Raw genomic sequence first — 13,204 nt, forward strand, 5'->3', positions numbered from 1 at the left:
GGGCTGAATGGTCGACTCATGTATTTTCTTTGTTTCTATGTGTCTGTCCATCTTTCACCTTCAATGGTCTTTTTACCTGTTAACAGCAGGATATTGGAGATTGGGGATTGGGGGCCATCACAGCTGACCCTGATCCTTGTGGTGATGATGTCCAGAATGTGCATGTATTTCGAACATTGTTGCAAAGAAAATGTTACTGCGGTAAAGTTTTAGCTTTTACAAAGAGGGAAATGTGATGACATTTGACCTGGAAGCAGTACAGTAAACGAGACCTGTAATGTCTTTAAAATGTTTTCTGGGATCTGTAATGTTTTAAAAGAATCCTTTTAAGATTTTTGTGCCAGTTGTAAATGGGTCGGTCGACGTTATTCTTGGGTAATGAGAAATACTGGTTCATGAGACTTGGCGGCCCTTGACCTGGAAGCATCAGCGAGGAAGTTAACATGTGAAATATTGTGTGGCTGGTAGACTGTAGTGATTGGAACCAGGACAATCTCATTGACTATGAGGTCATTGATTGGGGTTGCATTGTGGGAGCCCTGGACTATAGAGATAAACAGGGGATTCGGAATCTCCTCACTTCAGGGACTGACTCTGAACTGGTCAGCCCCAGCCAGTGGACTGTGCACTTGTAAATAAAGGGTGACTAGGTGATGGGATACCAGCCTCTCTGTAGTTATTTCACAGCCCACAAAGGAGAGCTGGAGGCAGAAGGTAATCGGGAGACTGGATGTCTTGGAGGCACTGCTCAAAAGTGGGGTAAAATGAACTGAAACCTATGATGGGGGTTAACATTCGGGAGAAATTCAACTGGGAGAAAGTGAGGCCTGCAGATGCTGGAGATGAGAGTCGAGTGTGTTGCTGGAAAAGCACAGCAGGTCAGGCAGCATCCGAGGAGCAGGAGAGTCGACGTTTCGAGCATAAGCCCTTCATCATTCCTGACGAAGAGCATATTCTTGAAATGTTGACTCTCCTGCTCCCCGGATGCTGCCTGACCGGCTGTGTCTTTCCAGCACCACATTTCTTGACTCTTAACATTAGGGCTAGACTGAGATTGATAAATTCTTGATCTTGCAAGGAATTAAGGGCTGCATGGAAAGTGGCATTGAAATGCCCATCAGCCATGATTGAATGGCGGAGTGGACTCGATGGGCCGAATGGCCTTACTTCCACTCCTATGTCTTATGGTCTTATAGACCTGGAAGTCTGTGCATATCCTAGACAATGCTAAAGAGGTAGGTGCTTGACCAGAAATAACCAAATTGAGAAACTAGGGTGTTGCTGGTTGGTTGGTTGAGAAAGAATGTCACCACCAGAAACTGAGGGAGAGGTTTCATGTATCTTCTTAATGATAACCGGCTGCTAAATGAATCTTCTCGTTTGGACCAGACCCCCTGACCTACTGCTGGGGATAAACAACAGCAGAGTATGGAACTGTATCCTACATGATGCCGTATGTGCTGAAGGGAATGTTTGCGGTTGAGCAAGACATGTCTCTAACCTTTCTTTATTTCACTCGTGGGGCACTGGCTGAGCCGGTGTTCATTGCCCCATTCCTTGAGAAGGTGGGGGTGAGCTACCCTCTTGAACTGCTGCAGCCCGGCTGGTGGGTGGGTGGGTGGGGGTAGACCCTCAATGCTGTTCGGGAGGGAGTTCCAGGATTTTGACCCGGCAACAGTGAAGCCTTGTCTCGGCTGTGCGAAGGGAAATTGACCTTTTGATTTTAAAGCATCATTCTCCTCTTAATTCGTGTGTAATTTGCATCAGTTCTGATTCATGTCACAGCACCAGATCCACAAGGTGGTAATTTTGTCTGTGACTGTTTCCTTGAGGGAAGGGGGGAGGGGTGGCAGTGGTGAAATGTTTGTGCATATTATTGCGGTCTACAGATTTTTCCCATGGGGGGGGCCTGGAACACGAGTCACCTCATGGGGCACTTACATCTCAATCGAGCTGGTGTAGGTCAGTCACTGAGTCAGAGTTGTGTCCAAGGCAACAATGAAAGATGGACTCACTCCCAGTCTGCGTTCAGCCGAACCAGAGGGGAAAATTGGAGCCCTGCAGGGCCTCAATTTATTCATTATATAAATTCCCAAAATAGCAACATATTTTCCTTTGACGGATTAAATATCTCTTTTTCTCTGCAGCCTCTGTGGCAATGTTGTGTTATGAGCAGTCTGACAGATTAAACGCTCCCATATCTTTCCTTGCTTGTTGACCTCAGATCAGGGATCGTCCTGAGACTAGGTTGAGGTCCATTTGCACATAGGAGCAGCCACCAAGTGTCCAGGTGGCATATGGGGCTACTGCCTCAAACTCTAGACCCGGTCGACTCGAACATATCACTCGAGTTGACGACGGGTGATGTAAGTTTCCCTGTTTTCCAAATTTGGATTGAAGTTCAATGGGCGGGGGAGGTGGTTTGGGATACTTCCAAAGTGAAACGTTCTGCTGCATGCCTTTGTAGGTGGAAATGATGTGGCAAAGTGGAGCGTTGATGCCTACAGAATAGGCTCCTCTTCCCAGGTTCTCGCTGGTTGTATTTTCCAGGGTGTATTGGCCACAGTCTGTTCTGGGGGTGGACGGGGGCGGGGGGGGGGGGGGGGGGGGGTGGTGGACGGCGGCGGTCAATGTTCATGAAGGGGTAAGTCCGGGACTTGCTCCTGAATCTTCAGCATGAGACGTGGGCACATGCTCCCCGTTGCCAGGGTTACCCTGCCACGGTTGGGGGGGTGGATGCTGGCATCGAACTGGGCCTTACAGTCCATCGGGGAGACTTACAAGGTCCCACAGAACTACTTTGAAAGAAAGAGTAAAGGGCATTTCTCCCACCCAATGTTTATGCCAAAATTTACGAATGAAAAAAGCCAGGGACAGACGCTTCGGCCAAACCCGTCCATGCTAACCAAGTTTCCGAAAGTGAACCAGTCCCTGGCTTTGGTCCCCAAAACCTTTCCTATCCGTGTACTCATCCAAACAGCTTTTAAATGCTATCATTGTACCAGCTGCCACCACCTCCTCTGGCAGCTCATTCCATACCCACTGCGTGAAAAAGGTGCTCTTTAGGTCCCTTTTATATCTTTCCCCTCTCACCCTAAACCTCAGCCCTCTAGTTCTGGAGTCCCCCACCCCAGGGAAAAGACCTTGTCTATTTACCCTATCCATGCCCCCCATGATTTTATAAACCTCTTTAAGGTCACCCCCCAGCCTCCGACGCTCCAAATCCAAATCAGTACTGGTCTCCATGGACACTTGCTTTGTGTCAAATAACTGCCATGTTTCCGACCACCCTACAATGTCAGTTTGCACACAGCAAGCTCCCATGTGGAAACCTGCCTTAGACTCATGGAATCATACATCCAAAAGAGGCCCTTCAACCCATTGGGTCTATGTTGGCCAAGCTGCAGTAGTCCCACTTTCCCACACTTGACCCATCGCCTTGAATGTTATGACATTTCGGGTGCTAAGCAAGTGCTTTTTAAAGGTTGTGAGGTTTCCCACCTCAACTACCCCCTCAGGCAGTGCATTCCAGACCCCTGCCACCCTCTTGACCTTTCACCTTAGAATCATGCCCCCTCATTATTGAACCTTCACCTCAGGGGCAACAGCTGCTTCCTGTCCACCCTGCCCACGCCCCCTCATTATCTTATTCATTTCTAATATGCTCCCCCTTCAAAAATAAACATCCCAATAACCTTATAAAGGTTTATAAAAGCATGAGGGGCATGGATAGGGTAAATACCCAAGGTCATGAGGGTAAATACTGGAGGACATAGGTTTAGGGTGAGAAGGGAAAGATTTAAAAGGGACCTAAGGGGTAACGTTTTCACACAGAGGGTGGTACATGTATGGAATGAGCTGCCAGAGGAAGTGGTGGAGGCTGGTACAATTGCAGCATTTAAGAGGATGGGTACATGGATAGGAAGGGTTTGGAGGGATATGGGCCAAATGCTGGCAAATGAGACTAGATTGGGTTGGGATATCTGGTCGGCATTGTCTATTCACCCTATCCACGCCCCTCATGATTTTATAAACCTCTAAAAGGTCACCCCTCAGCCTCCGAGGCTCCAGATCCAAATCAGTATCGAGTTGGACCGAAGGGTCTGTTTCCACCTCTTGACTCTTGACTCAATGACTCTTTCCAATCTTCTTTTGTGTTCCTCTTCTCTGCCTCTGCTCTCTGGCCCATCTTCCACTCCCCTGCCGCCCCCATCCCAACCTGTCATGGTCCATATGGATGAGTTCAGTCAGCACAGCCGTTAGCTTGGATCCTGAGGCAGACGCGCGACTCGATTAGCATTTGCATTGTTTCTCTGTCGAAGCTGTGATGTGAGGAGACAGATTGCCCTGTTGCTCATTGTTGAAAGAGCACCTTTGACTTTCTTCTGAGATACACTCGCTCGGTCTGCCACGCTAGCGCCAAGCCGAGGCTGCGTGTTGGTCAACCTTTCCTCCCTTGTCCTGCACATCATCCCGTATCCTCCCCTTCGGCCCCATCCTGCAGTCTCCAACTCTGAGGCCTAGCCCTTTGTCCGTACAATTTCCCTCTTCTCTCTCTCTCGCTCCACTCACACCTTTGGTGACGCCCCTCTTAGAGAATGAACCTTGACTTTCATTTCTCGAGGAAAAGTAGTCAGGAAAGGCACCAGTCTCCGCGAGAGAGGAGGGAGGGTTTGGTAAACAGCCCCAGCATCTGGACAGCAAGACCCTCTTTCTTTCTCAGCCTATTTTTTCTGTTGTGTGGGCGCAGACAATTGCTCAGCATTGAGGGCGAGAAATCTTCCAGCCTCGGATTGAATAGCCATAATGGACTTTTTGACAAATTGGCTGATGGGCCAGGAAGATTGATGGACTTGACCTACGACCTCAGTCTTTAGTCACCCACCTGGGCCTATCAACGGCCTGCTCTCGCTGGTCACATGACCCTCGAAGGGCACAGTGACGCACTTTCCTCATCCGAAGGCTGGGAGGAAGGGAAATCGGCAGCTCAGCTGCACATTCCTGATAAGTGTGAATAGGTTGTGAATTTTGACCCTGAAACAATACAGGTGTCAGGGAGAGACAGATGGCCTCACCTACTCCAGCCTCAGAAGCCCTTCCCCTTTGTTTGGAGTCTGTACCCTCTCTCTTACTGTCCACGCTAGCCCCTTGGCCAACCCACGTCTCCTCCTCCAGTCAGGGCACTAGCTTTAAGCAATCAGGAGCTTCCCTGGCACTCGCTGCCCCTTTGGCACACACCATCACCATGCCCACCATGGGACATTGTGAGCAAACAGTCAGAGAGTGACCATCCAGGAGGGAGGTGCAGTCAGACTCAAAGTTTCCCACCCACTTGATGCACTCACTCGTACACACACTCTCACTCTCACACAGTTACTCACACTCACACTCACTCACTTGTACGCACACTCTCACTCTCACACAGTTACTCACACTCACACTCACTTGTACACACACTCTCACTCTCACACAGTTACTCACACTCACACTCACTCACTCGTACACACTTGCACTCTCACACAGTTACTCACACTCACACTAACTCATCGTACACACACACACACACTCTCACTCTCACAGTTACTCACACTCACACTCACTCACTTGTACACACACTCTCACTCTCACACAGTTACTCACACTCACACTCACTCACTCGTACACACTCGCACTCTCACACAGTTACTCACACTCACACTCAATCATACACACTCACTCTCACACAGTTACTCACTCTCACACTCACTCAGCATACACACTCTCTCACTCTCACACAATTACTTACACTCACACTCACTCACTCGTACACACTCTCTCATCTCACACAGTTACTCACACTCACACCCTCATACGCACTCTCTCACTCTCACACAATTACTCACACTCACTTACTCGTACTCACATTCTCACTCTCACACAGTTACTCACACTCGCTCACTCGCTCGTACACACTCTCACACTCACACAGTTACTCACTCTCACACTCACTCACGCATACACACTCTCTCACTCTCACACAATTACATACACTCACACTCACTCACTCGTACACACTCTCTCATCTCACACAGTTACTCACACTCACACCCTCATACGCACTCTCTCACTCTCACACAATTACTCACACTCACTTACTCGTACTCACATTCTCACTCTCACACAGTTACTCACACTCGCTCACTCGCTCGTACGCACACTCTCACTCTCACACAGTTACTCACACACACTCAATCACTCGTACACACACTCTCACTCTCACACAGTTACTCATACTCACTTACTCATACACACATTCTCACTCTCACACAGTTACTCACACTCGCTCACTCACTCGTACACACACACTCACACTCACACAGTTACTCACTCTCACACTCACTCACGCATACACACTCTCTCACTCTCACACAATTACTTACACTCACACTCACTCACTCGTACACACTCTCTCATCTCACACAGTTACTCACACTCACACCCTCATACGCACTCTCTCACTCTCACACAATTACTCACACTCACTTACTCGTACTCACATTCTCACTCTCACACAGTTACTCACACTCGCTCACTCGCTCGTACACACTCTCACACTCACACAGTTACTCACTCTCACACTCACTCACGCATACACACTCTCTCACTCTCACACAATTACTTACACTCACACTCACTCACTCGTACACACTCTCCCATCTCACACAGTTACTCACACTCACACCCTCATACACACTCTCTCACTCTCACACAATTACTCACACTCACTTACTCGTACTCACATTCTCACTCTCACACAGTTACTCACACTCGCTCACTCGCTCGTACGCACACTCTCACTCTCACACAGTTACTCACACTCACACTCAATCACTCGTACACACACTCTCACTCTCACACAGTTACTCACACTCACACTCAATCACTCGTACACACTCACTCTCACACAGTTACTCACACTCACTCAATCATACACACTCTCACTCTCAAACAGTTACTCACTCACACACTCACTCCCTCATATGTACTCTCTCACTCTCACACAATTACTCACACTCACTTACTCGTACACAAATTCTCACTCTCACACAGTTACTCACACTCCTCACTCACTCGTACACACACTCTCACTCTCACACAGTTACTCACATTCATGCTCACTCACTCGCACACACTCTCACTCTCACACAGTTACTCACACTCACAGTCACTCACTCGTACACACACTCTCACTCTCACACAGTTACTCATACTCACACTCACTCGTACACACACTCACTCTCACACAATTACTCACACTCACTTACTCGTACACACATTCTCACTCGCACACAGTTACTCACACTCCTCACTCACTCGTACACACACTCTCACTCTCACACAGTTACTCACACTCATGCTCACTCACTCGCACACACTCTCACTCTCACACAGTTACTCACACTCACAGTCACTCTCTCGTACACACTCTCTCATCTCACACAGTTACTCACACTCACACCCTCATACGCACTCTCTCACTCTCACACAATTACTCACACTCACTTACTCGTACTCACATTCTCACTCTCACACAGTTACTCACACTCGCTCACTCGCTCGTACGCACACTCTCACTCTCACACAGTTACTCACACTCACACTCAATCACTCGTACACACACTCTCACTCTCACACAGTTACTCACACTCACACTCAATCACTCGTACACACTCTCTCACTCTCACACAGTTACTCACACTCACTCAATCGTACACACTCTCACTCTCAAACAGTTACTCACACACACACTCACTCTCTCATATGTACTCTCTCACTCTCACACAATTACTCACACTCACTTACTCGTACACAAATTCTCACTCTCACACAGTTACTCACACTCCTCACTCACTCGTACACACACTCTCACTCTCACACAGTTACTCACACTCATGCTCACTCACTCGCACACACTCTCACTCTCACACAGTTACTCACACTCACAGTCACTCTCTCGTACACACACTCTCCCTCTCACACAGTTACTCACACTCGCTCACTCACTTGTACACACACTCTCACTCTCACACAGTTACTCATACTCACACTCACTCGTACACACACTCACTCTCACACAATTACTCACACTCACTTACTCGTACACACATTCTCACACAGTTACTCACACTCCTCACTCACTCGTACACACACTCTCACTCTCACACAGTTACTCACACACACTCACTCAATCGGACACACACTCTCACACAGTTACTCACACTCATGCTCACTCACTCGTACTCACTCACTCTCACACAGCTACTCACACTCATACTCACTCACTCGTACACACACTCTCACACAGTTACTCATACACTCACTCGTACAGACACTCTCACTCTCACACAGTTACTCACACACACACTCACTCACTCATACGCACACTCTCAATCTCACACAGTTACTCACACTCACACTCACTCAATCGTACACACACACTCACTCTCACACAGTAACTAACACTCACACTCACTCACTCGAACACACTCTATCTTCTCACACAGTTACACACACTCACGCTCACTCACTCATACACACACTCTCACTCTCACAAAGTTACTCACACTCACACTCACTCACTCATACACACACTCTTATTCTCACACAGTTACTCACACTCACACTCACTGAATCGTACACACTCACTCTTACACAGTTACTCACACTCACGCTCACTCACTCACGCATACACACTCTCTCACTCTCACACAGTTACTCACACCCTCATACGCACTCCCTCACTCTCACACAATTACTCACACTCACACTCACTCACTCGTACACACTCTCTCACACTCACACAGTTACTCACACTCGCTCCCTCACTCGTACACACACTCTCACTCTCACACGGTTACTCATACTCACTTACTCATACACACATTCTCACTCTCACTCAGTTACTCACACTCGCTCTCTCGCTCGTACACACACTCTCACACTCACACAGTTACTCACTCTCACACTCACTCATGCATACACACTCTCTCACTCTCACACAATTACTCACACTCACACTCACTCACTCGTACACACTCTCTCATCTCACAGTTACTCACACTCACACCCTCATACGCACTCTCTCACTCTCACACAATTACTCACACTCACTTACTCGTACTCACATTCTCACTCTCACACAGTTACTCACACTCGCTCACTCGCTCGTACACACTCTCACACTCACACAGTTACTCACACTCACACTCACTCACGCATACACACTCTCTCACTCTCACACAATTACTTACACTCACACTCACTCACTCGTACACACTCTCTCATCTCACACAGTTACTCACACTCACACCCTCATACGCACTGTCTCACTCTCACACAATTACTCACACTCACTTACTCGTACTCACATTCTCACTCTCACACAGTTACTCACACTCGCTCACTCGCTCGTACGCACACTCTCACTCTCACACAGTTACTCACACTCACACTCAATCACTCGTACACACACTCTCACTCTCACACAGTTACTCATACTCACACTCAATCACTCGTACACACTCACTCTCACACAGTTACTCACACTCACTCAATCATACACACTCTCACTCTCAAACAGTTACTCACACACACACTCACTCCCTCATATGTACTCTCTCACTCTCACACAATTACTCACACTCACTTACTCGTACACAAATTCTCACTCTCACACAGTTACTCACACTCCTCACTCACTCGTACACACACTCTCACTCTCACACAGTTACTCACATTCATGCTCACTCACTCGCACACACTCTCACTCTCACACAGTTACTCACACTCATTCACTCACTCGTACACACACTCTCCCTCTCACACAGTTACTCACACTCGCTCACTCACTCGTACACACACTCTCACTCTCACACAGTTACTCATACTCACACTCACTCGTACACACACTCACTCTCACACAATTACTCACACTCACTTACTCGTACACACATTCTCACTCGCACACAGTTACTCACACTCCTCACTCACTCGTACACACACATTCACTCTCACACAGTTACTCACACTCACAGTCACTCTCTCGTATACACTCTCTCATCTCACACATTTACTCACACTCACACCCTCATACGCACTCTCTCACTCTCACACAATTACTCACACTCACTTACTCGTACTCACATTCTCACTCTCACACAGTTACTCACACTCATGCTCACTCACTCGCACACACTCTCACTCTCACACAGTTACTCACACTCACAGTCACTCTCTCGTACACACTCTCTCATCTCACACAGTTACTCACACTCACACCCTCATACGCACTCTCTCACTCTCACACAATTACTCACACTCACTTACTCGTACTCACATTCTCACTCTCACACAGTTACTCACACTCGCTCACTCGCTCGTACACACTCTCACACTCACACAGTTACTCACTCTCACACTCACTCACGCATACACACTCTCTCACTCTCACACAATTACTTACACTCACACTCACTCACTCGTACACACTCTCCCATCTCACACAGTTACTCACACTCACACCCTCATACACACTCTCTCACTCTCACACAATTACTCACACTCACTTACTCGTACTCACATTCTCACTCTCACACAGTTACTCACACTCGCTCACTCGCTCGTACGCACACTCTCACTCTCACACAGTTACTCACACTCACACTCAATCACTCGTACACACACTCTCACTCTCACACAGTTACTCACACTCAATCACTCGTACACACTCTCTCACTCTCACACAGTTACTCACACTCACTCAATCGTACACACTCTCACTCTCAAACAGTTACTCACACACACACTCACTCCCTCATATGTATTCTCTCACTTCTACACAATTACTCACACTCACTGACTCGTACACAAATTCTCACTCTCACACAGTTACTCACACTCCTCACTCACTCGTACACACACTCTCACTCTCACACAGTTACTCACACTCATGCTCACTCACTCGCACACACTCTCACTCTCTCACAGTTACTCACACTCACAGTCACTCTCTCGTACACACACTCTCCCTCTCACACAGTTACTCACACTCACTCACTCACTTGTACACACACTCTCACTCTCACACAGTTACTCATACTCACACTCACTCATACACACATTCACTCTCACACAATTACTCACACTCACTTACTCGTACACACATTCTCACTCTCACACAGTTACTCACACTCCTCACTCACTCGTACACACACTCTCACTCTCACACAGTTACTCACACTCATGCTCACTCACTCGTACACACACTCTAACTCTCACAGTTACTCACACTCACACAATCGTACACACACTCTCACTCTCACACAGCTACTCACACTCACACTCTCCCCATCGTAAACACACTCTCACTCTCACACAGTTACTCACACTCACACTCACTCACTCGTACACACTCTCTCACTCTCACACAGTTACTCACACACACTCACTCAATCGGACACACACTCTCACTCTCACACAGTTACTCACACTCATGCTCACTCACTCGTACTCACTCTCTCACTCTCACACAGCTACTCACACTCATACTCACTCACTCGTACACACACTCTCACACAGTTACTCATACACTCACTCGTACAGACACTCTCACTCTCACACAGTTACTCACACACACACTCACTCACTCGTACGCAAACTCTCAATCTCACACAGTTACTCACACTCACACTCACTCAATCGTACACACACACTCACTCTCACACAGTAACTAACACTCACACTCACTCACTCGAACACACTCTATCATTCTCACACAGTTACACACACTCACGCTCACTCACTCATACACACACTCTCACTCTCACAAAGTTACTCACACTCACACTCACTCACTCATACACACACTCTTATTCTCACACAGTTACTCACGCTCACACTCACTGAATCGTACACACTCACTCTTACACAGTTACTCACACTCACGCTCACTCACTCACGCATACACACTCTCTCACTCTCACACAGTTACTCACACCCTCATACGCACTCCCTCACTCTCACACAATTACTCACACTCACACTCACTCACTCGTACACACACTCGCACTCACACACAGTTATTCACACTCACAATCAATCACTCGTACACACTCTCTCACTCTCGTACAGTTACTCACACTCACATTCGCTCACTCATACACACTCTCTCACTCTCACACAGTTACTCACTCTCACACTCACTGAATCGTACACACTCTCTCACTCTCACACAGTTACTCACACTCACACTCAATCATACACACTCACTCTCACACAGTTACTCACTCTCACACTCACTCATACACATTCTCTCACACTCACACAGTTACTCACACTCGGTCCCTCACTCGTACACACACTCTCACTCTCACACAGTTACTCATACTCACCTACTCATACACACATTCTCACTCTCACACAGTTACTCACACTCGCTCATTCGCTCGTACACACACTCTCACACTCACACAGTTACTCACTCTCACACTCACTCATGCATACACACTCTCTCACTCTCACACAATTACTTACACTCACACTCACTCACTCGTACACACTCTCTCATCTCACACAGTTACTCACACTCACACCCTCATACGCACTCTCTCACTCTCACACAATTACTCACACTCACTTACTCGTACTCACATTCTCACTCTCATACAGTTACTCACACTCGCTCACTCGCTCGTACACACACTCTCACTCTCACACAGTTACTCTTACACTCACTCGTACACACACTCTCACTCTCACACAGTTACTCACACACACACTCACTCACTCGTACGCACACTCTCAATCTCACACAGTTACTCACACTCACACTCACTCAATCATACACACACACTCTCATTCTCACACAGTAACTAACACTCACACTCACTCACTCGAACACACTCTCCCATTCTCACACAGTTACACACACTCACGCTCACTCACTCATACACACACTCTCACTCTCACAAAGTTACTCACACTCACACTCACTCGTACACACACTCTTATTCTCACACAGTTACACTCACACTCACTGAATCGTACACACTCACTCTTACACAGTTACTCACACTCACGCTCACTCACTCACGCATACACACTCTCTCACTCTCACACAGTTACTCACACCCTCATACGCACTCCCTCACTCTCACACAATTACTCA

At 47.6% G+C, this 13,204-nt stretch overlaps 1 protein-coding gene across 5 annotated transcripts in view; it reads left to right on the forward strand.

Moving 5' to 3' along the window:
* LOC122542700 (dapper 1-like) overlaps window positions 1-13,204 on the forward strand; it is a 123,991-nt gene that overhangs the window by 69,328 nt on the left and 41,459 nt on the right. The window lies entirely within an intron of this gene.

Source organism: Chiloscyllium plagiosum, unplaced genomic scaffold, assembly GCF_037043375.1.
Source record: "Chiloscyllium plagiosum isolate Xiang-an unplaced genomic scaffold, Cpla_swu_hap1 HiC_scaffold_47, whole genome shotgun sequence".
Classification (NCBI taxonomy): Eukaryota; Metazoa; Chordata; class Chondrichthyes; order Orectolobiformes; family Hemiscylliidae; genus Chiloscyllium; species Chiloscyllium plagiosum.